At 39.7% G+C, this 25,903-nt stretch overlaps 1 long non-coding RNA gene across 1 annotated transcript in view; it reads right to left on the bottom strand.

The window, feature by feature from the left end:
• Window positions 1-11,342: 11,342 nt before the first annotated feature.
• LOC138740415 (uncharacterized) overlaps window positions 11,343-25,903 on the bottom strand; it is a 29,878-nt gene continuing 15,317 nt past the window's right edge. The window contains exons 2-3 of the long non-coding RNA XR_011342896.1: window positions 12,738-12,806; window positions 11,343-11,912 (exon numbers count right to left, since the gene is read on the bottom strand). This is a non-coding gene — a long non-coding RNA (uncharacterized lncRNA). The remainder of the gene's footprint in view (window positions 11,913-12,737; window positions 12,807-25,903) is intronic.

Raw genomic sequence — 25,903 nt, 5'->3', positions numbered from 1 at the left:
TGTACAGATTGTCTGTGTGGGTTTTCCCCGGGGGCTCTGGTTTCCTCCCACTATCCAAAACATACTGGGGGTGTAGGTTAATTGGGTGTAAATTGGGCAGCATGGATACACGGGACCAAAATGGCCTATATGTCTACATTTAAAATTAAAATTAAAAAAATTAAAACTGGTGCCTGGTCAGTGAGTATCAAGTTCTTCAACACCAATTCAACATCAAAATGCTCTGTTTGTTCTTTCGTTCAACAATACATAGAATTTTAGGTTACCTTCACATCCTAAGCAAAGACTGTGCAAGCCAAAATAAATTGCAAGATAGAAAAATATTTTTGAAAAAGGAATGGTATTTGGGGCACAGATGGTGCTGAATCCTGAAGAGAAAAAGAACCAAAAATTTTTTTGAGGTCAAAATCAGCAGAACGATGTACAGGGTTATAACAAAGCAAACCCAGACTGTGTTTGTTGGAAAGATTTGCTTTGTGATAGATTATCCTGAAAAGATCAGTTTTAATTAAAATACCAAAGTAAGTATGCTTCATTAATGCTTGAAATATTCTCAAGCATGTTCACACTAGATGAACACTCATTCAATGATCACAATTATTTTTGTTGGTTGACATTTATCTAATATCTTCAGCGCTTGACGTCCTGCTTTGCGGAAACTGCCAAAATGTTTGGCCTGGAAGTCAGCCTGAAGAAAACTGAGGTCCTCCATCAGCCAGCTCCCCACCATGACTACCAGCCCCCCCACATCTCCATCGGGCACACAAAACTCAAAACGGTAACCAGTTTACCTATCTCGGCTGCACCATTTCATCAGATGCAAGGATCGACAATGAGATAAACAACAGACTCGCCAAGGCAAATAGCGCCTTTGGAAGACTACACAAAAGAGTCTGGAAAAACAACCAACTGAAAAACCTCACAAAGATAAGCGTATACAGAGCCGTTGTCATACCCACACTCCTGTTCGGCTCCGAATCATGGGTCCTCTACCGGCATCACCTACGGCTCCTAGAACGCTTCCACCAGCGTTGTCTCCGCTCCATCCTCAACATCCATTGGAGCGCTTTCATCCCTAACGTCGAAGTACTCGAGATGGCAGAGGTCGACAGCATCGAGTCCACGCTGCTGAAGATCCAGCTGCGCTGGATGGGTCACGTCTCCAGAATGGAGGACCATCGCCTTCCCAAGATCGTGTTATATGGCGAGCTCTCCACTGGCCACCGTGACAGAGGTGCACCAAAGAAAAGGTACAAGGACTGCCTAAAGAAATCTCTTGGTGCCTGCCACATTGACCACCGCCAGTGGGCTGATATAGCCTCAAACCGTGCATCTTGGCGCCTCACAGTTTGGCGGGCAGCAACCTCCTTTGAAGAAGACCGCAGAGCCCACCTCACTGACAAAAGGCAAAGGAGGAAAAACCCAACACCCAACCCCAACCAACCAATTTTCCCCTGCAGCCGCTGCAACCGTGTCTGCCTGTCCCGCATCGGACTTGTCAGCCACAAACGAGCCTGCAGCTGATGTGGACTTTTACCCCCTCCATAAATCTTCGTCCGCGAAGCCAAGCCAAAGAAAGAATATCTATGGGTTGCCATTAAGTACTGGAAGTTACATTTTTACTCACCTAGTGTAAGGTTCTTTTGCTCTTATAGTATCAGTAAAATAATGCTCCTGTCTGGCTCTATATAAGTATTTATGAAACATGCAACATTTTTATTTACCCGAGCTACAATTCAAATCTGATGATTATTTTCTCTCTCATTGACCAGTTATTATTCAAATTACAAAACATTATTAAATCAAGCCACAACAAAGAATTATGATTTTTTTTATTATAATTTTGTATCACTAGAATTAATAAAGTGGGCACTCGTTTAAATAAATTGGTGATGAAAGATTTTTGAATCACTATGGCACTCTTTAATTGGAAAATTTTCTGGGAAGAGAGGTTCCAACACAAGATGAGAACTTCATGTTGACCCCCAAAAAATGTTAACTGTTTGTTGGCAACCACATACCACTGATCCACCATTCCCCTATCTTGCGATCTATGTTTATTTCATATGTTTGTTTGAGCAGAACAAAAGCAATGTTAACATAGAGAAAACTGTTGGAGTATACAGAGGTGACATGCTGTGGAGTTAAAAGAAAATAATGAAACAATTATATTTTCAAGATTTCAGTAGGAGAGCAAAACAGATAAATGGGTAAGTTTTACCTGCTGGATTTCAAACATTCTGGGCAATGGCTATACCATCCCAAATACAGTAGGTACGTTTTCAACTTGAAAATGAACTTGCTTTATCATAAACCTCAAACCAGTAATCTGATTGAGTGTGTGAATGTAACGTTCCACCCTATTGTTCAGTTCATGATGCACCTCTTACTATATCTATGTCTGTTTCACCGTTCACATCATTCACATATTCCAGATCATTCCAGTCTACTTAACCTTCTCTCAATACCTGATACACCGCACATCCTTTCCACCCTCAGCAGCTTTCCATTTATGCAAAATTCAATCTCATCATTGATAATTTGCAGGAGAAAGCAAGAATGAAAAATGCTCATTATTAGATTTAAGAACAGTATCAGAACACCAAAGTTGTCCCACAGCAACATCTTCAAATATTGAATGTCAAGTCAGACAAATATCTAGATAACACATTTAAAACTTTATACACTGTTTACAATGCCTGCGACTCTATCCTTCAGCCATCCTCTCCAACTCTGAAAGCCACTTTCTTCTTCTGTTATCTACCCTCAGCATTCTACTCTCCCTTGGTTAATATTGTCATTTAAGATTCAAGATTCTTTTATTGACATGGAATAAAACAGAAAATGTAATATTTAACATTTCCTTTTGTCTGCTGTGAGGCAGACAGGCGCCATATGTATTGCCCGGTGGCCCTTACAGAAAGAGAAAGAGAAGCAAAAGAGAGTCCCTTCAGAGACAGTGAGTGGGCATAGATTTGTCACACAGAGTCCTGTTCTATCTGTTGGCTCCAGATCAAAACCTTTTGATACAATCAGGAAACCTTCAGTGCCTGAGACCTTTTAGGAGCTATTCTTGCCATCAGCAGCTTCATGAATTCTGGCTCCGATACCTGGTTCCTATGAGCCAGTCTCCAGCAGACCGCATACTGTTAAGTCCTTCAATAGCAAGTGGCCATCTGCTCACAGCTTGTGTGGGTCTTACAGCCACTGAGCCCCTCGCTGGTCCACTGCTGTGATAACTGACCTGTTGGATCTTCTCCTATGCTTTTCCTTCTCAATGGGGATGGGGTACTGTTATTATGTATATATAATAAATAACTACATTTCCAAGTAGGCAATGCACCAAGTTGTCACAAAAACAAAATGGAGACTACAACAGAAGTCAAGTGTGTTATTGGTTCAAGCAGCTCCTTAGCTTATCTTCAAGTTGTCTCTGCTGCCTTACACATATTCACAGCCTTTTCCAGAGTCAAATCTTTTTCACGCAACAGTCTTTTTCTAAGCCCATTATCTTAGATTCCACAACCTATTCTGTCTCTAATGAGTGAGTTTTCAAATCTCTATAAATTCACAGAACTTACTCAATGTGTGAAGCTTTGCTAAGTATTGGTCAAAGCTCATACCTTGTCACAGGAGAAAAAACTTGAATCTCTCAAATATTACGTTTTCATTTCGAACTAGATATTCCTCAAATTTTGTTATCAGTGTCCAATGTGAAACCTGTCTCATCAATTTGAAAACTGCTATAGATGTCCAAGGCATCTTCACCCATCTCTTGTAGAAGCACAGACCCTTTCCATTTTTCATCAGCCTCTCCCACTCCATCAGCCTCTAAATAAATGTTGAATCGCTGTTTGAAGTATTTCCAATTATCTGGTAAACTGCATCAGTGTGGGAAGACTTAACTTATCCACCATGATCAGGCAGTAGAACCCTGCAGAGCAGCGCTGTGTCTCATCTCCACACACTCCCCAGAGGAAAAACATTTTGCATTTTAATTTATCCCCTGACTGCCCCACAGTTCAGCTCCTTCATGAATTGTTTCATAACCTTAGCCTGTCATCACTCTCTTCCAGATCATTTCATTGCTGGTTACTTACACTCTCAGCAACACTCCATTTGCACAAACTCACAAATGAAACATTGCTCTGGAGTGAGTTTTGGGGAGGAAAGAAAATTAATGCTCACCTTGCTGCAATCTTTTATCTACAATTTAGAGATCTTTACACCCCAAAATGGGCATCATATGACTACCACTCCTTCAATTCTCTTGTACACTTAGGGCAGCAAAGTGATACAACAAATTGATCTGCTCCCTCCCAGCTCCAGTAACTCAAGTTTAATCCTGACCACCAACCAGTGCTGTTGTGTGGAGTTCGTACATTCCCGCCGTGACTAGTTTCTCTTGGGTTCCTCCCACATAGGCTTGGTGGTCACTTAAATTGCCCATGGTGTGTAAGTCATAGAATCTGAGGAGAGTGATGAGTATATGGGTAGAATACAAAAAAAAGGACTAGATGGGTACATCGTTATTGGTGTAAAGTATATAGGGGCAGGACCTGTTCCATTGGCATATGAATCTATGCTTCTTTTCAACTTTGTGTTTTCTTTCCCTTTCACCCGGGTTTCTCTGCAACAAGAAAGGAAAACATCAGATTTGTAAAAGAAATATTGAACTCTCCAGCTGAAGAGCTGCAACATGAGCATTTTCCCTTCAGTCATTTTGCCGATCCATTTGAGGATTACCATCAAACATTGGGTTCTTCCTCTTTACAAACATTGAACAATTTATAGTGTTTCTTTTTGTTTCTGACTTGTAGTGTTTGCAATTTCTTTTTTAGATTTGGATTCTCCACATATTTGAGTACAAAGCACTAATGAATATGCTCATACTGAAATATTCAGTGACTTACTACTAACCACAAACCTATATTAAAGTACCACAGAACCGTGGATTGGCTCAACACATTTGGCTCATGGTGCTTGTCACCTCCTTGAATGAGCTATCTTATTAGTCCTGACTCTTTCCCGCATCCTTCCAAATTATTTCTGTTCAAATATTTTAACAATTCCTTTTCAAAGTTGTTATTGCAAATGTTCCCACGACCTATTCAGGCAATACACGCTGGATCATGATGACTTGCTACATATTTGGTTTTCTTTTTCTTTCTGCCACTTTTAATTTTCTTGCAAGTTACTTTAAAACAGTGCTCCCTGATTCACAGCCCTTTGCCACCGTTTCGTCTACCATGCATTTGACCATTTCAGCCTCTCCCAAATTCTTCATTATCGTACTGAACCAATTTTATCACCCCTTCTAATACATTGGTTGCAAACAGAGAAGCTGCTTACATCAAATGTTGAAACTTCTGAGTATGTATGGGTTAGGTATATACATTAAAGCTCGTAAATCATTGATGAAGCTGAAAGGGTCATTCTATACTAAATAAACATTGATGTTGCATTAAGACCATGCTGTCAAGAATCCAGGCACACTTGGGAGTGAAAAATAAAATCTAAGCTGATCCAAAATTAGTGCAATAAAAAGGGAGAAACAAAATTTAAAACACATTTTTAACCCAGAGTCTAAATTTCCACAAAACTTTTATAACTGCACCCCCCTGTGGAACAACGAACACAACAAACAGAACTATTGAGAAGCAGTTCCCAGATTCAATTGAAGTTGTACAAAATTTGGCCATTAAACAATGAGCGAAGCCAACCTTTTATTTTCTTTCTTTCTCTCTGGCATAAATACCAGACCTCTCCTCCAGCAATAAGGCCCAGTAAATAAGAGACACACAGGAGATTGGAGACACTGAACCTGGTTAAACACAATTTGCTGGAGGGTCAAACAGCCATCGTGAGAATAGTCAAAGTTTTGGGCTTTTATTGAAATGGATAAGTATAGAAGAGAATCGGGTATAAAGAGGACAGGTTGGGTGGGTGGGACAGGGTCCAATGTGAGGGATGGATGGATGAACCTGGTAGTGGTGAAAAATGAAGGGAGAGACAGTACCTTAGCAGGTGCCAGGCAAAGGGAGAGACAACAAAGGGTGGGGGAAAGATGAGCCATATATAACGGAGGAGGAGACCATTCCATTTCTCCTGCTGATGTTGATCTGAGTTCCTCCAGCAGATTATGTTTACCCCAATGAATATCACCAGTTTGAGTGAGTTTTATTATATACTTTGTCCTAGATTTTAGTGTGATCAATGTGTTTTACTCTACTGTCAAATTAGGTGTTGCCAAACCATTTCCAAATCATTACTAAAATGGTCCATCCTCAGAGAATTTCCTTTTTTTTCCACCGATCACCCTCCCCTATTTTCCTCTCCTATCTAGACTCACCTACCTCTTTCTCAGTTCAGATGAAAGGCCCAGACTTCACATGTTAATGGTCTTGATACTGTCTGATCTGCTAATTTTTTTCAGCAATTTTCAATTGTTATTATAAAAATATCAGGAAGTGGTAGATAAGCTCACAGAAAACAGATGCCACTGAGCCACTACTGCTCCCAGGAACCATGGTGGGGTGGGTGGAAGTGTTGAGGGAGGGAAAGAAGTGGAGAGGGAGGCTGAAAATAGAAAGGGGTGTGAAGAATAGAAAGGGGTGGGGAGGCAATTAGAGGGAGGAGAATTGTGATGAAAGACATGTTAATGGGTACAACAAAACAAACTATTCCAGGAACTCAGCAAATCAACAGCATCTGTAGAGTATTACATGCTCCTATTTTTTTCAGTCATTTCTGTTGGACTGTCACTTTAAGAGGACTGATTTAACAAACCTGCAGGCTTTGGAGTGTCTGTGAAACTGACTGCAGGCTGAAGACAAGATGTTCCTAAATTGGATACATTTGAAGAGAAGCAAGGCAGTGTCTCCAAAACCCAGGTGCAGAGACCATGTGACTAACAGATAAAGAATGAGTACGCAGTTTTGCTCGAAAGCCATCTTAAGGTGATAGCACAGGAGCCAACAGCTCTTGGAAGAAATCCTGTGTTGGATTGGCCTCGTGTAGTTATCGACAATCTGTCTGATTTCCTCCTGTCTGTGATAGAGCAATAAAAGCAATGTGACCAAAAGAGTGAAGGTCACTTTTGTCTAGCTGATCCATGGAAAGGGTTCTGAAGGCAAAAGAAATACTGCACTTGGATAGTGACCAGAGTGACGGTCACTTGAGTTTGGCTGACCCACGAAAAGGGTTCTAGAAGCTTTGTGAGTATCACTTACTTCATGTCCCCTACGCCAAAGAAGAGGAGAGTTTTAGTTGGCACTCGTCTAAAAAGGACATTTCACTGGAAGCATCTCCACAAGGTTTCGTGAGTTATAAACATTCTGTCACCGCCAGTCTCTTTCACTCTCTTCGTGAACTGCTGATTTCATCCAAAGCCTGCATGTTGCATCAATTTTAAATCTACATGTCAACAATGAATTTACAAAACTGAACTTTGAACTGCCTTCTGAGAATTATGCCTTGAACAGTAGTGGTTTGGGGTATTCCACACGCACACACACCAGTATATTCATGCATAGTTTGGGGTTGTTAGATAAGTTAGTTAAATTAGATAAAGTGTTATTGTTTATTAATAATTAAAAGTATTATTTTTTAAATGTAACACCATCTGTGCTAATTTCTATTGCTGCTGCCTGGTATGTAACAAGGGGGAACTGGAGAGTTGACGTTACAGGTCAGGTCTGCATCAGGACAGTAAGTGAAAGGTGGTCTAAAAAGGAGTTTGGGAGGAGTGAAACAGGGTGCAGTAGGTGATAGGTGAACTGAGGAAGGTTGATAGGCAGATGGAGCCCAGTGAGGGAGAGGAGATGGAGTGGGGATAAAGATGGAACCAAATAAGGAAATAAAGAAGCACATGGAGCCAAAAAGGGAGAGCAGTGAATGAAGCTGGAGACTGGAGACATCTACATGGAGAGTGATAAGGCTATAACAGGTACAGATAAATGAGAAAGTTATGTACAGATCTGGATGCCAAATTACAGGAAGGATATCAGTAAGATTAAAAGAGTATAGAGAAGGTTTTGCCAGGTCTTCAGGAGTTTAGTTACAGGGAAAGATTAAACAGTTTAAGACTTTATTTATTGGACCATATAAGAATGAGGGGAGATTTGACAGAGGTTTACAAAATTATGAAGGGTATAGACAGAGAAAATGTGAGTAGGTTTTTTCCACTTCAATTAGGAGAGATAAATATGAGAGGACATGGCTTTAGGGTGAAAGGGGAAAGGTTCAGGGGAAACATTAGGGGGAACTTCTTCCCTCAGAGAGTGGTGGGAGTGTGGAACAAGCTGCCATCTGACATGGTAAATGTGGGCTCACTCTTAGGTTTTAAGAATAAATTGGATAGATACATGGTTGAGAGAGGTTTGAAATGTTATAGAATGGTGCTGGTCAGTGAGACTAGCAGAATGATGTTTTGGTACAGACTTTTCAATCTTCTTCAGCATGATGCTGAAACAAGCCATGAAAGACCTCAACAATGAAGATGCTGTTTACATCCGGTACCGCACGGATGGCAGTCTCTTCAATCTGAGGCGCCTGCAAGCTCACACCAAGACACAAGAGCAACTTGTCCGTGAACTACTCTTTGCAGACGATGCCGCTTTAGTTGCCCATTCAGAGCCAGTTCTTCAGCGCTTGACGTCCTGTTTTGCGGAAACTGCCAAAATGATTGGCCTGGAAGTCAGCCTGAAGAAAACTGAGGTCCTTCATCAGCCAGCTCCCCACCATGACTACCAGCCCCCCCACATCTCCATCGGGCACACAAAACTCAAAACGGTCAACCAGTTTACCTATCTTGGCTGCACCATTTCATTGGATGCAAGGATCGACAACGAGATAGACAACAGACTCGCCAAGGCAAATAGCACCTTTGGAAGACTACACAAAAGAGTCTGTAAAAACAACCAACTGAATAACCTCACAAAGATTAGCGTATACAGAGCCGTTGTCATACCCACACTTCTGTTTGGCTCCAAATCATGGGTCCTCTACCGGCATCACCTACGGCTCCTAGAACGCTTCTACCAGCGTTGTCTCCGCTCCATCCTCAACATTCATTGGAGCGACTTCATCCCTAACATCGAAGTACTCGAGATGGCAGAGGCCGACAGCATCGAATCCACACTGCTGAAGATCCAACTGCGCTGGGTAGGTCACGTCTCCAGAAGGGAGGACCATCGCCTTCCCAAGATCGTGTTATATGGCGAGCTCTCCACTGGCCACTGTGACAGAGGTGCACCAAAAAAGAGGTACAAGGACTGCCTAAAGAAATCTCTTGGTGCCTGCCACATTGACCACCGCCAGTGGGCTGATATCGCCTCAAACCGTGCATCTTGGCGCCTCACAGTTCGGCGGGCAGCAACCTCCTTTGAAGAAGACCGCAGAGCCCACCTCACTGACAAAAGACAAAGGAGGAAAAACCCAACACCCAACCCCAACCAACCAATTTTCCCTTGCAACCGCTGCAACCGTGTCTGCCTGTCCCGCATCGGACTTGTCAGCCACAAACGAGCCTGCAGCTGACGTAGACATTACCCCTCCATAAATCTTCGTCCGCGAAGCCAAGCCAAAGAAAAGAGAAGGGGAAAATGGCCTGTTTTCTGTGCTGTAGGAAAATGGCATAGGGAAGGGAAATGAAAGGCAGATGGGAAGGTAGATCTGGTGGGTGACATGTGGCAAATAGATGGATGGAACCAGGAAGAGGAGGGGGATGAAAATGGGTTATAGGGCGTTGTCGGGGCTGCTTAGGAAAGTGACACAAGGTGACATGCTGAATTTCTTCAACCTTCTGTGGAACTAGAGGTGCTGGTCTGCTTTCCTTTCCATTTTATCAATGTAGTTGTACTATAACAGGTTGTTGGAAATGTTTATCCCTAAGAACCTTAAGCTGTCCACTATCTCTGCCTCAGCACCATTAATGTGGACAGGGGAGTTGGACCAGCTCCTTAGTCTTGTTGACACTGAGATTGAGAGCAAGAGGGTTAAATTATGTGGGAAATATGTGATCTTTCTGAACAGATGAGCAATGTCTGCTGACCATCTTACTAGATTTCTTCATGGAACTGCACGTTCTCTATATTTTAGACCTGTCTCATGTCCAAGTGCAAATAAATGCACCACTTAATATGCACCAACATGCCATATGGGGCTAAGTCAGCCACCAAGGTCTTTTAGACTATAATGGACAGATGCTCCAGGAGATCACAAGATTTCTATGCAATCAAAGTAGTATCCTCAATACCTCAGAGACTGAACGGAGACATTTTTAAGTTTCTTGTTGAAGTGTTTGGTAGATTACAAAATGAGAATACACAGCTAAACCACAACAAATATGCATTTATGCAACCAAAATACATTTATTGGGCTTCAGAACTGACTAGAGAAGCCATTCACAACCATTTTTTGACTTTAGGACTCATCACAAAATTTATGAGCCCCATCCAGGGTTGGCCATATGGCCCCCTTTGAGAATGGCTGGATTCGAGTATTCAGAAGAATGTGGTGGCCATTATTAGATGCTGGATAAAACAATGGGGAGATTGCTTAAGTATAAGAATCAATGGCACAGAGATGGCTTCTGCCCCACTGCCATCAGATTCCTGAATGATCAATGAACCAAAGACACTGCCTTACTTTTCGTGCAGCACTATTTTTGTTTTTCTTATATACATACGTAATTATATATATATATATATATATATATATATATATACATATATATATGTATATATAATTGCTGTATTGTTCATGATATGAATGTTTGGACTGTGATGCTGTCGCAAAACGTTGAATTTTGTGACTTGTTCGTGACAATAAATTCTGACTGAGTCATAAATTACATGGTGAAGATGGGGGTCAGATATTGAAAGGTCAATCAGCTTGTACATGCATATGATTGTGAGGATGGACCTGCAGATGTGCAGAATGAACCCAAGTTTGAATTAAAGATAGCCAGTGCCAAGCAGGACATTGTTCTTGAGTGCTGGAGACTTCAAACTGAGTGAAGACACACTGTCTAGAGATTGAATTCAAGGGTATCCACAGCATGCAGTTTGGCAGGAACAAAATCTTCCCTGAAATTGAGGTTAAGGAATGTGCACATCAATTACAATTATAATTGTTGACTTTGTATGTAAATATCTACACTAAAACATGATTGTATGCATGTAAACAGTGAATTGCTATAGTAATATTTTCACATAGTTATTGTTAACATGTTCTTTCTAGGTGCTCCTCAACTTACAATGGGGTTACATTCCAGCAAACCCATCATAAGTGGAAAAAATCTTAAGTTGAAAAAGAATGCCACACATCATTTTTTATAATTAAATTTTGAATACTTTTATTCCACACTGAAAAGACCTTTAGCATACATAGCTGAAAGCACACTGGGCATGAAGACTGTTTGAGTTGAGTCAGCATCGCAAGAGAGTAGTGTACCACATATTGCAAGCGCAGGAACAGATTAGAATTCAAAATTGAAAGTACGGAATCGAACCATTGTAACTTTGAAAAATTGTAAGTGGGATCTTCATAAGTAGGTGATCACCTGTATTAGAAGTGAAGCAGTGTGGCACAGTCAAGTTTCAAATTACAAAGTATTTCATTGCACAACTTCAATTATAATCAATTGTGATCCTTTATTTTTTTGTGTAAAGTACAGATTGCCAGTAAAAGCCCTGGTATCCGGCACCAATGGGGATTGGTAGATCCCAGATGAGTATATTTTCTGTTGTTTTGAGAATTATCTTACAATGTTTAAAATACAAAAACTTACACAGAACAAACTTCCCTTGCATGAAAATATAAATCAATTTACTTTATATTCAGTCACATTCTTTGAAAAAATTTAACTGTCGCTGCATCTGTAGATTCCTCCCCCTCCACAGAGCCGCCTGAAAGATGAACAATAACATTATAGATAATTAACCCTCCCCCAAAAGATAAATACTGGAGTGACTCTTACTAAACAGGTATAAGGAGACATTTTAAGAGAGTCACCCCAACAGAGAGCAGCATCAACCAACTCTTCATCCTGGATGATGCCATTGCTGTTTCACACAGCAAGCATGACAGCATGGTTGGCATAGCGGTTAGCAAAACACCTTTATAGTGCCAGTGATCAGGACCAGGGTTCGAATCTTGCACTATCTGTAAAGAGTTTGTATGTTCTCCCCATGTCTGCGAGGGATTTCCTTGGGGGCTCCAATTTCCTCCCACCTTTCAAAACATACCGGGGTATAGGTTAATTGGGTGTAAATTTGGCAGCATGGACTCGTGGGTCTAATTTTTTTTAAATGGCCAAGACATTCCAAAGGCTGTATATTTGCTTCCATCTTCATCAAATTTATGTGTTCCTTCAGAGAACATTTACTTTTACAATTTTAAATTTACATATTTTTAACCTATTATTTTTTTCTTATTTATTTTAATTTTTAAAATTTATTTTCCTTGATTTTTTTGTTGTTGGTTGCTTGAGGCTGCCAGTTGTTTGAATTTTGGATTCCAGGGCTTTTATCATACTTTCATGTAATGCAACACATTCACTAAAATGTATTGATTCATAAAGTCATGGAGAACCAGCAGACTTCTGCATCTGCACCATTCATCAATCTCCTATCTACATTTATCCCATGTTACCCCCTACATCCTCATTTACTATGCCAACTTTCTCCCTAATTCTCCCATCACTCTTCTGGATGAAACACTTTACAGTTTACCTTTTATCCAGTGGTTGAGAAATTGGCTCATTTTTTCAAAGTTTTGAATGACCAACAGCCTCTTCTCCCCTGTGGAAATACATGAAGGGATTTTTTTTTGGTAAAGTTAGTAAATCTGAAGAGCTCAGAGTCCCCATTTGATTAAGAGGAAATTTATTAATTATCACAGTTTTGGATGTTTAATTAGCACATATCATTTTGGTAGTTTTCTTTTTGATTGATTTTTGATTGATAATTGTTTTGTGCATGAAGTAAAACACTCAAACATCAGAAAACTTGGCACTTACTTATTCTAGGTAATGCACCAGGCCAACCTGTTAATCTTCAGACGTTTATTACACCCTGGAGGTAGCCTTTCTGTCTCCAAATACCATATTATTTTTCCAGCCACTCAACAAGATTGAAATTCTTAGTTAAATTCACTTTTGTGGCATCCTTTATACCAGAGATAGTCACTCAATGGTCCAAAGTATTTTATTTCAATTTTATTATGTTGCACATCAGGGTTATAAAGGGAGCAGAAAACGAAACCAAGTGACTTGCCCGAAGTCCACATATGTGGTCTACACTCCAGAAACCCAGCTTAAAATATAACTCCCGTTTGCTCTCTCGACACCTAGTTTGTTCTCCAGACTAATGAGTGAGCTGGAATGTCACTGGGTGTTAGATTGTCAGGATACAGTATCACTGTACTTAGATAAATAAAGGAAGTCGCATTGATGTCTATTTTCTATTGATCGTTGATAATTTTCCACGATTTCTATTTTCAAGGTATTTTCAAGAATGTAACAATTGTGTAAATCAGTGGTTCTCAACCTTTTTCTTTCCACTCACATACCATTTTAAGTATTCCCTATGCCATAGGTGCTCTATGATTAGTGAGGGATTGCTTAAGGTGATATGTGGGTGGAAAGAAAAAATTTGAAAACCACTGTTTGACTTGTTATGCCACGGTTTCATAACTCCAAAGGAAATGGGCCAATGACAATTTTTCTCAAGCAAAATATTTTGTAACAATTGGGTCTAGAGCAGTGATTCTCAACCTTCCCACTCACATATCACCTTAAGCAATTCCTTACTAATCACTGAGCACTGATGGCATAGGGATTACTTAAAGTGGTTTGTGAATGGAAAGAAAAAGGTTGAGAACCACTGGTGTAAATGGAGGACTAATTGATATATAGCTTTAAGAACTACATGCACCACATATGTTGTTGCAGTTACTAGTCGAGTGTTATTCACCATTAATACATTTTGTTTTTAGAAACTGTTTCTTGCCTTCCTAAACATCACAGGAATCTACAGTTGGACAACTTTTTCTTCAACAGTTGAAATGCAAGGGCCTTTTCCCAGGTTGCATATGGTTCAATGTTAGATGTAACTAGGGCTAGCTGTCAGTGCAAAGGGCTTGGATGGGGAGAAGTTTATTGTGTGCCCAGGAAAGTTCTTTCAAAAAATATATAGGGGGCCCCCAGAAAGAGGGGGGGAGGGTACAATTATTAAGCAGGGCAAGTGATTGAAGTGTCAATGGAATTCACTTTGTGACCAGTGATCATAATTCTATTAGCTTTTAAACAGTTATGGAAAAAGAGAGTCCTGGGCAAGTTGAAGTCCAAAATTGGAGGAAGATTCATTTCGATGGCATCAGGTGTGTACTCTGAAAAGTTGCTTTGGAGAGGCTGGTTGGAATTAAAGGGAAGTCTGGCAAGTGGGAACTTTTTAAAAGCGAGATAGGAAGTGTTCAGGAATAGCATGTTCCTGTTGAGGTGAAGGGGAAAGCTGGCAGTATTAGGAACGTTAGTTGATGATGGATATTGAGGTTCTGGTTTGGAAAAAGGAGGCAAATGCCAGGTATAAGGTAGCTGGGTTGAAGTGAGTCTTGAGGAGTATGAGATGTAGTTTACTTGAGAAGGAAATCAGATGGGCAAAAAGGTCTGGTAAAATCCCAAGAGATTCTTCAAGTATATTAAGAACAAAAGGGTAACTGGATCAATGTGGCTGTCGACCTGAAGAGCCACAGGACATGGGGGATATCTTGACTGAATATTTTGCATCTGCATTTACTGTGGAGAAGTACATGGTAACAAAGGAATTAAATAAAATGAAGAGAGGGTCAGAACATTCACCTTATGGACAATATTGCAAAATTAATTAGTTTGATTCAGTTGGTGAATCTCAGAAGAAATCCAATTTGCCAATGGTCTTACCATTATATGCTGAAAAGTTATTTCATAGGTTAGAATGGAGTTTCTTATTTAAAGTATTGGAAAAAATTAGGTTTGGACCAATCTTTATTAGTTGGATTAAATCTTTATATAAAGACCCTCTGCCAGAGTGGTGACAAATGGCCAAATATCATTGTCATTTTTATTAAAGAGATCTACTAGACAAGGATGCCCTTTGTCCCAACACTGTTTGTATTAGCTATTGAACCTTTAGGACAATTGATGAGACAGGATGGTAATATTAAGGGAATTAGAGTTAATTCTGAAGAATTTTAAATTAATTTATCTGCTGCTGATGTTTTGATTTATTTAACAGAACCACAAAATTCATTAAGATCATTATACGAGAGATTGAACCAATATGGAGAACTATCAGGTTATAAAAATATGGAGAAATATCAGGTTATAAAATTGGGATAAAAATTATGTCGCTGATTGATGGTGATTACACTCAATGTAAGAAAATTGTTCAATTTAAATGGTCAGGTCAAATTAAATATTTAGGTATTAGAATTGAAAATTATTTAGATCATTTATATAAGTTAAATTATTTACCTTTATTTCATCAAATTAAAGATGACTTAAATAAATGGAAAGATTTACCTATAACATTAAAAGGTAGAGTCAACTGTATTAAGATGAATATTTTTTCCCAGAATTCAGTATCTTTTTCAATCTATTCCTTGTAAAGTTCCTCAGAAATTTTTTAAAGATTTGAATTCCGTAATTAGGAAATTTTTGTGGAAAGGTTAAATGGATAGAGTATTTTTACAAAATGAACTTGAAAGTATGAATTGGGAGATTTACAATATTATTATAAAGCAGCTCAATTGAGGTTTATTAATAGAATATTTGATTTGGATAATCCATTAATATGGGCTAATAATGAGCTAATTAAAATTAGTGAGAAAAATATGGCACAATTTATCTTAAATGGAATACCAAGTTATTAATTATTAATAATAGTCCACCTATTTTGAGACATTTAATTGAATTATGGAGTAGGATAAATGATGAGATAGATACACACGGAAAATATCTTTAAAATCAGAATAAACTTTATTCCTTTTACTCTTAATCAGTTTTTGAAAATATGGAATCAGAAAGGTATTAAAACTGTACAAGATTGTTATGAAGCTGGTTATTTTATTTCTTTTCAGAGAATGAAAGAAAAATACAAAATTCCAAATAATACTCATTCTTGTTATTATCGTTAGTGTTTATTATTGCAAAATTTTAGATATATTTAAGATAACCAAGACAATCAAAATTTGAAATTTTGCTTACGGAAGGTTCCAAAATTTATAAATTATTACAAAGTAAGATGCCTAAATTAGATATTCATAAATCAGGATTAAAATGGAAAAAAAGATTTGGGAATAATAATTGATGAAGATGATTGAATAACTATAATGTAAGGATTGTATGACTAAGATTGTCAATGTGAGATATAGATTAGTCCAGTATAATTTTATACATAAGCTGTATTTAACTCCTCAGAAATTAAAGAAATATAATTTAATTTCTTCAGAATTATGCTTTAGATGTTGTAAAGTAAGTTCTTTTTTACATTTGACCTGGTTATGTGATAATGTTAAATTATTTTTGACACGACTTAAGGAATTTTTAGAAAAGTTTTAAAGAGTCAATTACCAATGGATCCAACATTATTTCTATTAGGTAATGTTAAAATGTTGAGTTTGAAATTGAGATTGACTATGTACCAAATTGCGATTGTCAATGGCTGTAGCAAGAAAATGTATAGCTATTACTTGGAAAAATTAGATTGATTTGGGATTGCAGAGATGGCACATGGAATTGAGATCATGTATTCTATTGGAAAAAAATGTATAATTTATGTGATAATTATCTCTTTTTTTTTGCAAAGTGTGGAGCCCTTATTTGGATTATATGGGTTTAAAATGTTGAATTCCCTGTGGCTCGTTGTGGTGGTATTGCTCTGATCCATGGTGGTTGATTGTGTTTGTGATGGTTCAAATCTCCTGTTTTCTTATTTTTCTTTCTTTTGGGGTTTTTGGGGTGGGAGGAGGGCTTTTTTTCATTTGTAATTCATATATTTAAAATTTTAAATAAAGTATTTTAAAAAAAGAAGCACAAAACGAGGTGAAGCCCTGCAGCTGCATGAATAATAGCAGGCGGGAACATTCTTGAATATGAATACCCTTCTTTCCTAGCTTGCTATTGATCTGTTAGCTGGGCATCTTGGCCAGCGCCATTTTAGGGCTGCTGGTCTTGTATTGCTCCAGCTTTCAACCGCGCCAGTTTGCTATGTTAAGGGACGTGTTACAGTGTGTTAAGCTGCTATTTACTACTGCGTGCGCTGCGTGATATGCCGGCTCGATCTCCACGGCAGCGGGCCACCACAATCTACATTTACTCTGTCTATCCCCCTCATTATATCCAGCTTTCAGCTCAGCAATTACCAAAAAATTAACCTCTTTTAACTTCCATACTACAATATGCTTGGATCACTCTCAGAGCATATCTCAATTGCATCTGTTATTGACAACAGTGCCATGAAATCCTGAGTACATTGACAGAAAAGGTTGGAGATAATAGGGCAAGTAGGGAGCCAGTTTAATAATCTCCTCCTCCCCCTCAAAAAATTGTTCCAATGCACTTGGGCCCACTCAGGAACTTGCATAATTCAAGCAACAACAAAAAAAATCTATGGCCTGGCACCTGACTGGACTATCCAATTTTAATCCTATTTCAATTTCTGTCTTTTTTTTTATTTTCCTGAATCACATTAAGCAAAGAAACATAAACTTTCCCCTTGACCTATTTGCAAATTTGCACGGTAAAGATAAACAAGCTTATCCAAGCGCAAGTGAAAGTAAAGGCCCTTAAATTCTGATAACTCCTGCATGTTATCAGAAACGAAGTGGAGCAGGACTCTGAACTAAAGACGGTAGCACCACAGATAATACTGGGAGGTTACATGACTTTGGAACCTAACTGAAGGGAAAGACAAGAAAACAGAAGAACCTTCACAGAAATTGCTCGACACAAAAATCGAGAACAAAGAACATTATACAACAATGCAAGGTTGGGTGCTTCCCCTTACCCTGGGAATACACACACATACTGGGGCTCACCCAACTTTTATACAGTTCATTTCAGTGTAGAGGTACCCTCACCTCCCCCCCCCTAACATTCTTCTGCCTCCTGGATAAGTTTGGCATTAGGCAATCCTGTCTGCCTACATGCTGTTTCTGTGAACTTGGAGGACCAGGGGGCATCCTGTGTCCTCATCATGTCATTGTCCTTATTCACCTGCCTTTGTCCTTATTCACATCTTCCCAACCCTCAGGGCTTACTAACTCTTATATGCAGAGCTTGCTAATTCTGTCTAAGGCTTACTAATTTATATGCAGAACTTCCTGATTCTCTCGCTAGACGACCCTTATCTTATTCAGACTAACTTCCTACATTCTATTATCTACCCTTATCCTATTCATACTAGCTTTATTCATTACACATATTTTCATATTAGTTTTACTCATCTCTCACAATCCTCACTTTTCTTTTAGCTACGCTTCGTGAATTCTCAACTGGAATGTATTACTTGTAAACTTGGTCTTTTTCCCAGCGAGTCAGTAAACGAACGGCAGTCTCAGCATCATCAGACAGAATTTGGGAAACATACATCCTTTGGGTTAAAGTAATCTGACGAGGGGTCCGTTGAATTAAATACTGCACATAAGTCTTTAGGCAGGGGAGCACCATAATGGCCAGAATAGTGAGTCCAGCTGCTATAAGGGCTGTGGGTATCAGACTCCAGTTACCATTAAAAAGTCTAGTCCATTGCCAAGTCTGAACCTGGGCATGGGAAGATTTTCAAACTCCTGAAGAAGTGTCTTTAACCGCCTGACCATTGTGAACATTGTCATTAACCAGTCTTTCACAAACGCTGCCTTCAGCAGCCAACGAGTAATCGAGAGCCAGGCGGTTTTGTTGAATGGTGGCTCGTATCTGTCGTCTTTCTTCAGCCCATAAATTCAGGGCCATCGCTGTCTTTTCGGTGATGATCTCCAAGGCTGGAGTCTGATTAAATGATTTAAATGCCAAGCAGCTGTGGTTCTTCTGGAGCAGCTTAAGTCGTTTACAACTGGAACTCCCCTTACAGTGGTGGTTCTTAACATTCCGAATGTCTGTGTGACCCAAAGGATGATTTACAGGAGACCAAGTTGGGGAGGGGTGTTTGTCACTGAACCTGTGAGTTGCAGCCTGTCTGTGAATATTAGCATATGTATTCACTCTATCTCTGCTACATGTACAATCCTAACTAACATTCTGTCTGTCATTGCCCCACCATCTTCTTTGTGCTATCTCTTTAAAACTCCTCTTTTTAATACCTGTAGAGGCCGAAATACAAACCAAGTCTACTCCCCTCGAGCCGTTCTGTTCCCCTGGTCCATGTTGGGATCTGATATTAACCCATACTAAATAAGGTACCCCACTATGACTATACTCTATACCTGCACCCTGTCTGCATTCTAAAGGTAAATAATTGTCACCTCTGCTGCCCCTATTCCAAGAGGACTTAATACATTGTGAGCAATTTGGTGATTTCCCAAAAATTGGGAACCAACAAGTAAACAAAACAGCAAATGGTAAAAACAACACTACAGCACTTTTTCCCGGTGTAGTGTAACTTTCAGATCAGAAGGATGAGGGACTGCACGCCAGGTGCAGGGTAGATTATCAATGTCTTTAGTCCGTGGATCAGCAGCTTGTTTAATTCGTTCTATGTGAGTCCACCCCTTTTCTTTCATTCACACTGCAGTGTCTGTAATCAAAAGTACACAATAGGGGCCATCCCAGACAGGTTTTAGTTGGTGATCTTGCCATGCTTTTACATATACCCAATTACCAGATTTAATAAAATGAATAGGATGCTCCAGGGGTGGGTTTTGAGCTAATAAACCCTTCCGTTTTAATTCGTATAGAGAGGCAGAAAGTCCCTTTAAATATTTGGATATGTACTGGTCGTTAGCCTCAGGGGTAGGGGTATTAAAAGGTGACGTACAAGGTTCGAGTATACCATCTTTCACCAACTGGTCAATTACTGGCTGCAGCCCCTTTCGGCCAGCCATCGGAATTGGATACTGCTTTCGTCTAATTACTTGCTCAGGATCTTTTAAAGTAACTTGCAGGGGAGGAATATCTAACACTCCTCTATTGCCTCCTTTTGCCCATACTCCAGGATTTATTAGTTCCCGATCCTCCTCGGTTAATACATACAATTGAAGCCCGATACCTGATTCCTGTGGTCTGGTGCCGATAGCCAATTGGTCCTGTAAATCCCGTCCTAATAAACAAACTCCAGCTTGGGGAACTAGTAGAAAAAAAGTCCGCTGGGGATTCTATATCCAGACCCCCATATTGCTGTATGGCCGTACGCAATCTATTCAGAAATGCAGAGGGGGTCTCCTCAGGACCTTGGGGAACCTCAAATGCTTTCTTAAAATTCCGTCCCTTTGGAACAGATTCCTTGATTCCTTTTATCAGATTAATCCTATATTCCTCCATTAATGTGCGACCATCATTAGTATTCTTATCCAAATTTGGTTTTGCCAGGGGGAATTAAGTTCCCCAGGTATCGCCTCTGGTCCCCCTTGGTGTTCCCTATCCCAGACTCTAATCCCTGCCTGGCGAATCATTCCACGTTCATCCAAAGTGAACAGAGCCCTAAAGATCGATGTTAACTCATCCCATGTATATATATATTTGGTCCCAAAAATTGATCTAATTGTTCGGCACATCCCTGAGGATCCTGTATCAGAGAGGTCATTTCTCTCTTAAACTTACGCACCGTACTAGTCAGGGGCACATTTACGAAACTGAGACCCCCTCCCATGGAAACTTCCTGTAAAGGTCTCATCCAGTTAATTTCTGGCTTATCCTCTCCTTTATAATGTTTAGGTTCCTGCTCTCCGGGAAATGTATCAAAGGGTTCTGCCCTTCCCTCCCGGAGGGTCTCACACTGTTTTGAATCAAAGTCTCCTCCCTCTCTTGTCAATTGAGGTGGTAATCTAGTACTTTGTGAATGGGTCATCATACCACCCCTACTTTCTTCTCCTTTCTTTAGCTGTGGGGGAGGAGGGGAAGGTGAAGAAGAGTAGAGCATAGGAGAGAGGGGAAAGATAGGAGCTGGCATAGGAGGAGCATAAGGTGGAGAAAGGGAATGTAACACATCCCATCCTTATGTTTCAGGGACAAAAGGTTCCTCATCCTTCTTGTCCTTACATTCCTTTTCATTCAAAACCAGTTGATCAACTGATCCACTGAGCCAGCAGGCTGCATATTCTCTGCTCTCAATATTATCTCTTTGATTCTGATAGAGCCAGATGCTCAATGCCTGACACATCCAGTCCTAATCGGATCCGAACTTTGGCCAATATACCGAATTCCCTTTTATCGGGTTTTTAACCCATTCCAGACAGCAATACCTGACCATGGTCTGTTTGTCTTTCCCGTGGGTTCTCCCCACACCCCAATCAGATAGCATTAATCCTAACGGACTTTGCTTAGTTATCTGATCGTCCTGTCCTTCCCTAGGACTCTCTTCCATGCTAATCACACCTCCCATACTAACAGGTAAGTAAAATTCCTCTTACCGGGATCCAGTAGCTATTCCTAGCGCGCTTTCTTAATGTCCTCCCATCGTTTGTTCTCAATGCCTCTTCTCGATATCACTCGCTTCATCCACTGACCAGTCACCCGTCGTCCGTGAGACCAGCTGAATCAGCCGGGGTGGGGTGAACCTACCCTCGTCGTCGGGCACTCTGTCAGTGGAGGGAGTGTGATCCCGGACGAGCCCCCATTTGTTAGAAACAGAAGTACCTTCACAGAAATTGCTCGAGACAAAAATTGAGAACAAAGAACATTTATTATACAACAATGCAAAGTTGGGTGCTTCCCCTTACCCTGGGAATACACACACATACTGGGGCTCACCCAACTTTTATACAGTTCATTTAAGTGTAGAGGTACCCTCCCCCCCCCCCCCCTAACATTTTTCTGCCTCCTGGATAAGTTTGGCATTAGGCAATCCTGTCTGCCTACATGCTGTTTCTGTGAACTTGAAGGACCAGGGGGCATCCTGTGTCCCATCATGTCATTGTCCTTATTCACCTGCCTTTGTCCTTATTCACACCTTCCCAACCCTCAGGGCTTACTAACTCTTATATGCAGAACTTGCTAATTCTGTCTAAGGCTTACTAATTACATATGCAGAACTTGCTGATTCTCTCTAAGGCTAGAAGACCCTTATCTTATTCAGACTACCCTTATCCTATTCATACTAGCTTTATTCATTACACATATTTTCATATTAGTTTTACTCATCTCTCACAAGAGGAAAAGGAGAGGTTGAGGGAGTAAGAGAAGTAGGGGTTAAAAGGATATAGCATCTTAAGAGAAAGCAAGCAAGTCAGGAAACAGAACATCAAACAGATTATAGGAACAAACACCAAGCTTCAGAGAGTAATGGAAATATGGAGCTACTAGAGCTATCACTTTGTGGTCTTGGCAAACTGCCAAAGACATAATTTGCATTTAGTAAAGATTGGTGCATGATTCAGTAACTGTCTCTTCCTTCAACCCATGGCTCCTCTGCTCTTTAATGACCTCATCAGATCAGCCAAGGTAAATAATCTACTGTCCTTGCAGTCTCTTGAATATGTGGTATTTTTTCATTGATAATTCTCTGAGGAATACAAGGTGAACAGGCAATGTATCACTGATAAAGAGGACAACCACTGTTTAAGATCTTTGGAGTCTACATAAAAAAGTGCAATGCATCACATAAACATGGAGGCATTTGGGACCACTTTCAAATGAAAATTCTGGAGATAGCATTTTCTGTGCTCATATACATCATATCACAAAAAAAAACATTTGTACTGCATGGATGTTGACATTAAATGGCTTCCAACCCTTCAATATTCTGGGAAGGACACAAATGACCTGAAATTACACATTTTAGAATGGTTGCAAATGGCTTGCACTTCTCCCTGAGTTTAATTGGACTTATCTCTGGTCATCAATGTTACCTACCTTCTCTCTTCTTTTACATTCTGATATTTGCCCAGGAATTCTAATTTTTCTACCTTTTTCTGTAAAACATTTCCACAAAATAATTTTGGAACCAAATAATTACCTTTCAGCTTTCTGGGATCCACGTGCATTTCAAAAGTGTCACATTTGGCATAGCGGTTAGTGAAACACTATTGTATGTCCTCCCTATGGTATGTCCTCCCTACATCTGCGTGGATTTCCTCCAGGCGCTCCTGTTTCCTCCCAGTCTTCCAAATGAGCAGGGAGTTGTAAGTCAATTGGGTGTATTTGGGCAGCATGGGCTCATGGGTCAGAAGGGCCTGGAACGGTGCTGTATATATTTAATTTAGAATTTGCATTGTTATAATGGAATTGTAACAGTATGGTGCGTACTTAATGTTGTTTGTTTTATTAAGATTGCATGGATTCCAGAACAATAGGCCATGTTTCCTTGTGTAACAACTAACTTGGTAGTTTCACTATTTTATTGCAATTTCTTTCAGCCTCTGGCTTTTGGCCGAGGTTCTACAACTGCAGTAGTCACTTCTTAAAGGAGCATGCCATGGCTCTTTTCCAACTACTGAGAAATGTTACTCCCTAATGCATGGATATTGCAATGTTAGGATAGGGTAAGAAGATGCTCCTAGGGCATCAGAGAAACCAGAATAGGATGAGCAGGAACATTATGAAATTCTTTGTGCAACGGGGTTCATAGACCCTGGAGGACTTCAGTCAGATGCTCCTGGCAGGTGGTTGCCAGGGGAAGTGTCCTTTGAGAGCCCTACTACAATAAACGATGATATGAATGCCTATAAAGCAAGCAAGTCCCTTTTTGCACTGTCAATCTTAAAGGCTGAAAGAAAAGCAGATGACGTTTACTTCCCTTTGTAGTAGTGAGCAGGAAAGTGTCTAACAGCATGATCCAAGATCAAGTAGCATGAGCTGTATTGGAGGTGAAGGGAGATGACAAATCCAAGTGAGGACATTGAGAGTAAATGAGTATTTGCTCTTTAAATTCCCTGCTCTCAAGGGAAACAGCATGAGCAAATGTTAGTCAGCTTGTGAGTATACAGGAGCAATTGTTTTTCATACCATGACATTGAAAGTCAGACAGGAGATACATTTTTAGTGTAACTCTATTGTTAAGGCTATTTGGGGGAATTTTAAAGAGGAAATGCCATCTAAAAAGCAGCCACATGCAACAGGATGCAATATTGCTCTGCTCTGGGTTAAGCTGATATTACTTTTTCCAGAGTAGTATAAAGTAATTCTTTGGCCAAATTTATTTTTAGCCAATAAATCTAAAAGAATGATTGTGCTTGAATATTAAATGCATCAAAGGCAGCATTAAAGTTGATAAAGGCTTTCATTAAACAAATGTACTCATCAGCAATCTATCCAAGAACAACATCCCCATAAAGTCTAAGCTGCAAGGATTTTGCAGCAAATTATAAAATCAACTGATTTTCACACTGACAAAGCAAACGGGACACAGTAAAAACACAATGCTGGAAAACTCAGCAGGTCAAGCAGTGTCCTTTATGTAGAAAAGGTAAAAATATGTAACCGACATTTTGGGCTTGAGCCTTTCATGCCCAAACTATTGGTTATGTATTTTTACTTTTGCGACATAAAGGACAGTGCTTGACCTATTGAGTTTTCCAGCATTGTGTTTTTACTGTGTCCCGTTTTGCTTTGTTAGTGTGAAAATTAGTTGCTTTTATAATTTGCTGCAAAATGCTTCTTACAGTTTAGACTTTATGGGCATATTGTTATTGTAACACAGTGTCTATAGATTTTTGTATTTTACTTCCAAATGGGACACAGCATGCCTGCTCTAATAGCCATGCCACGTCAGTGTGTGGCTGTCAATCTGTGCTGAGTTCTTAATAAGAGTGAGACTTACATTGCAGTACAACTAATAGGTTGCAGATCTGTCAAGTGTAAACCAAAAGAGCTCCCCTCAACTAACCTTCCATCATTTTGCATTCACTTACACACAGTTGCAGGAAATAGGTTGGAATTGTCCCAGTCATTTTTCACAATACTACCAAGAGATATTTTTATTGTGTCAGTTTAAATACAGATACTAGCTGTGTACAGACAGTGGACTGATTCAAATACCTACTGTTAGACTGTAAAACAGTTATAGTTGGAATGGAGAACTTCTTTATAACATATTTCAATAAGTCTATATGCTTTTGTCTCCTTCGATCTTACATTTGAAAAATTCTCAAGCATGAAGTAAATAACTACACTGATATTTCATGGTTCCACACAATCTCATGACATATTTTCAGAAAGAGATTCAAAGAATCTCTTTTGGAAATTGCCATTTCCACTGTTACTATGAAGTTTATAACAATGTTCCAGTAGAGTTATAGCCAGAAACTAGTAAAATACACAAACCAACCTTTGGCTGAGATTTCCAAACTTTTTTTTAGTTTGTTCACTCAGCCAGTTTTGCTTAATTATGGCGAATACACCATCTACAAGTTCACTGATGATATCACAGTCGTGGGTTGTATAAAGAAAGGTGATGAGTCAGTATACAGGAGGGAGATTGAAAACTTGGTTGAATGGTGTACCAATAACATCCTTGTCACCAAAACCAAGGAGCTGATTGTTGACTTCAGGGAGGGAAAACCAGAGGTGTATGATCCAGTGATCATTGGGGGATCAGAGGTGGAGAGGGTGAACAATTAAGTTCTTAGGAGCCACTATCTCAGAGGATCTTTCCTGGACCTAACACTCTAATAGCATCATGAAGAAAGCTCAACAATACCTATACTTCCTCAGGAGTTTGCAGAGGTTTGGTATGATGCAGAAACACTGGCAAATTCCTATAGGTGTGTG

This window comes from Narcine bancroftii, chromosome 8 (genome assembly GCF_036971445.1).
Source record: "Narcine bancroftii isolate sNarBan1 chromosome 8, sNarBan1.hap1, whole genome shotgun sequence".
NCBI classification, from domain to species: Eukaryota; Metazoa; Chordata; class Chondrichthyes; order Torpediniformes; family Narcinidae; genus Narcine; species Narcine bancroftii.
The sequence above is the reverse complement of the archived record's forward strand: the minus strand, read 5'-3'. Positions and strand labels throughout refer to the sequence as shown.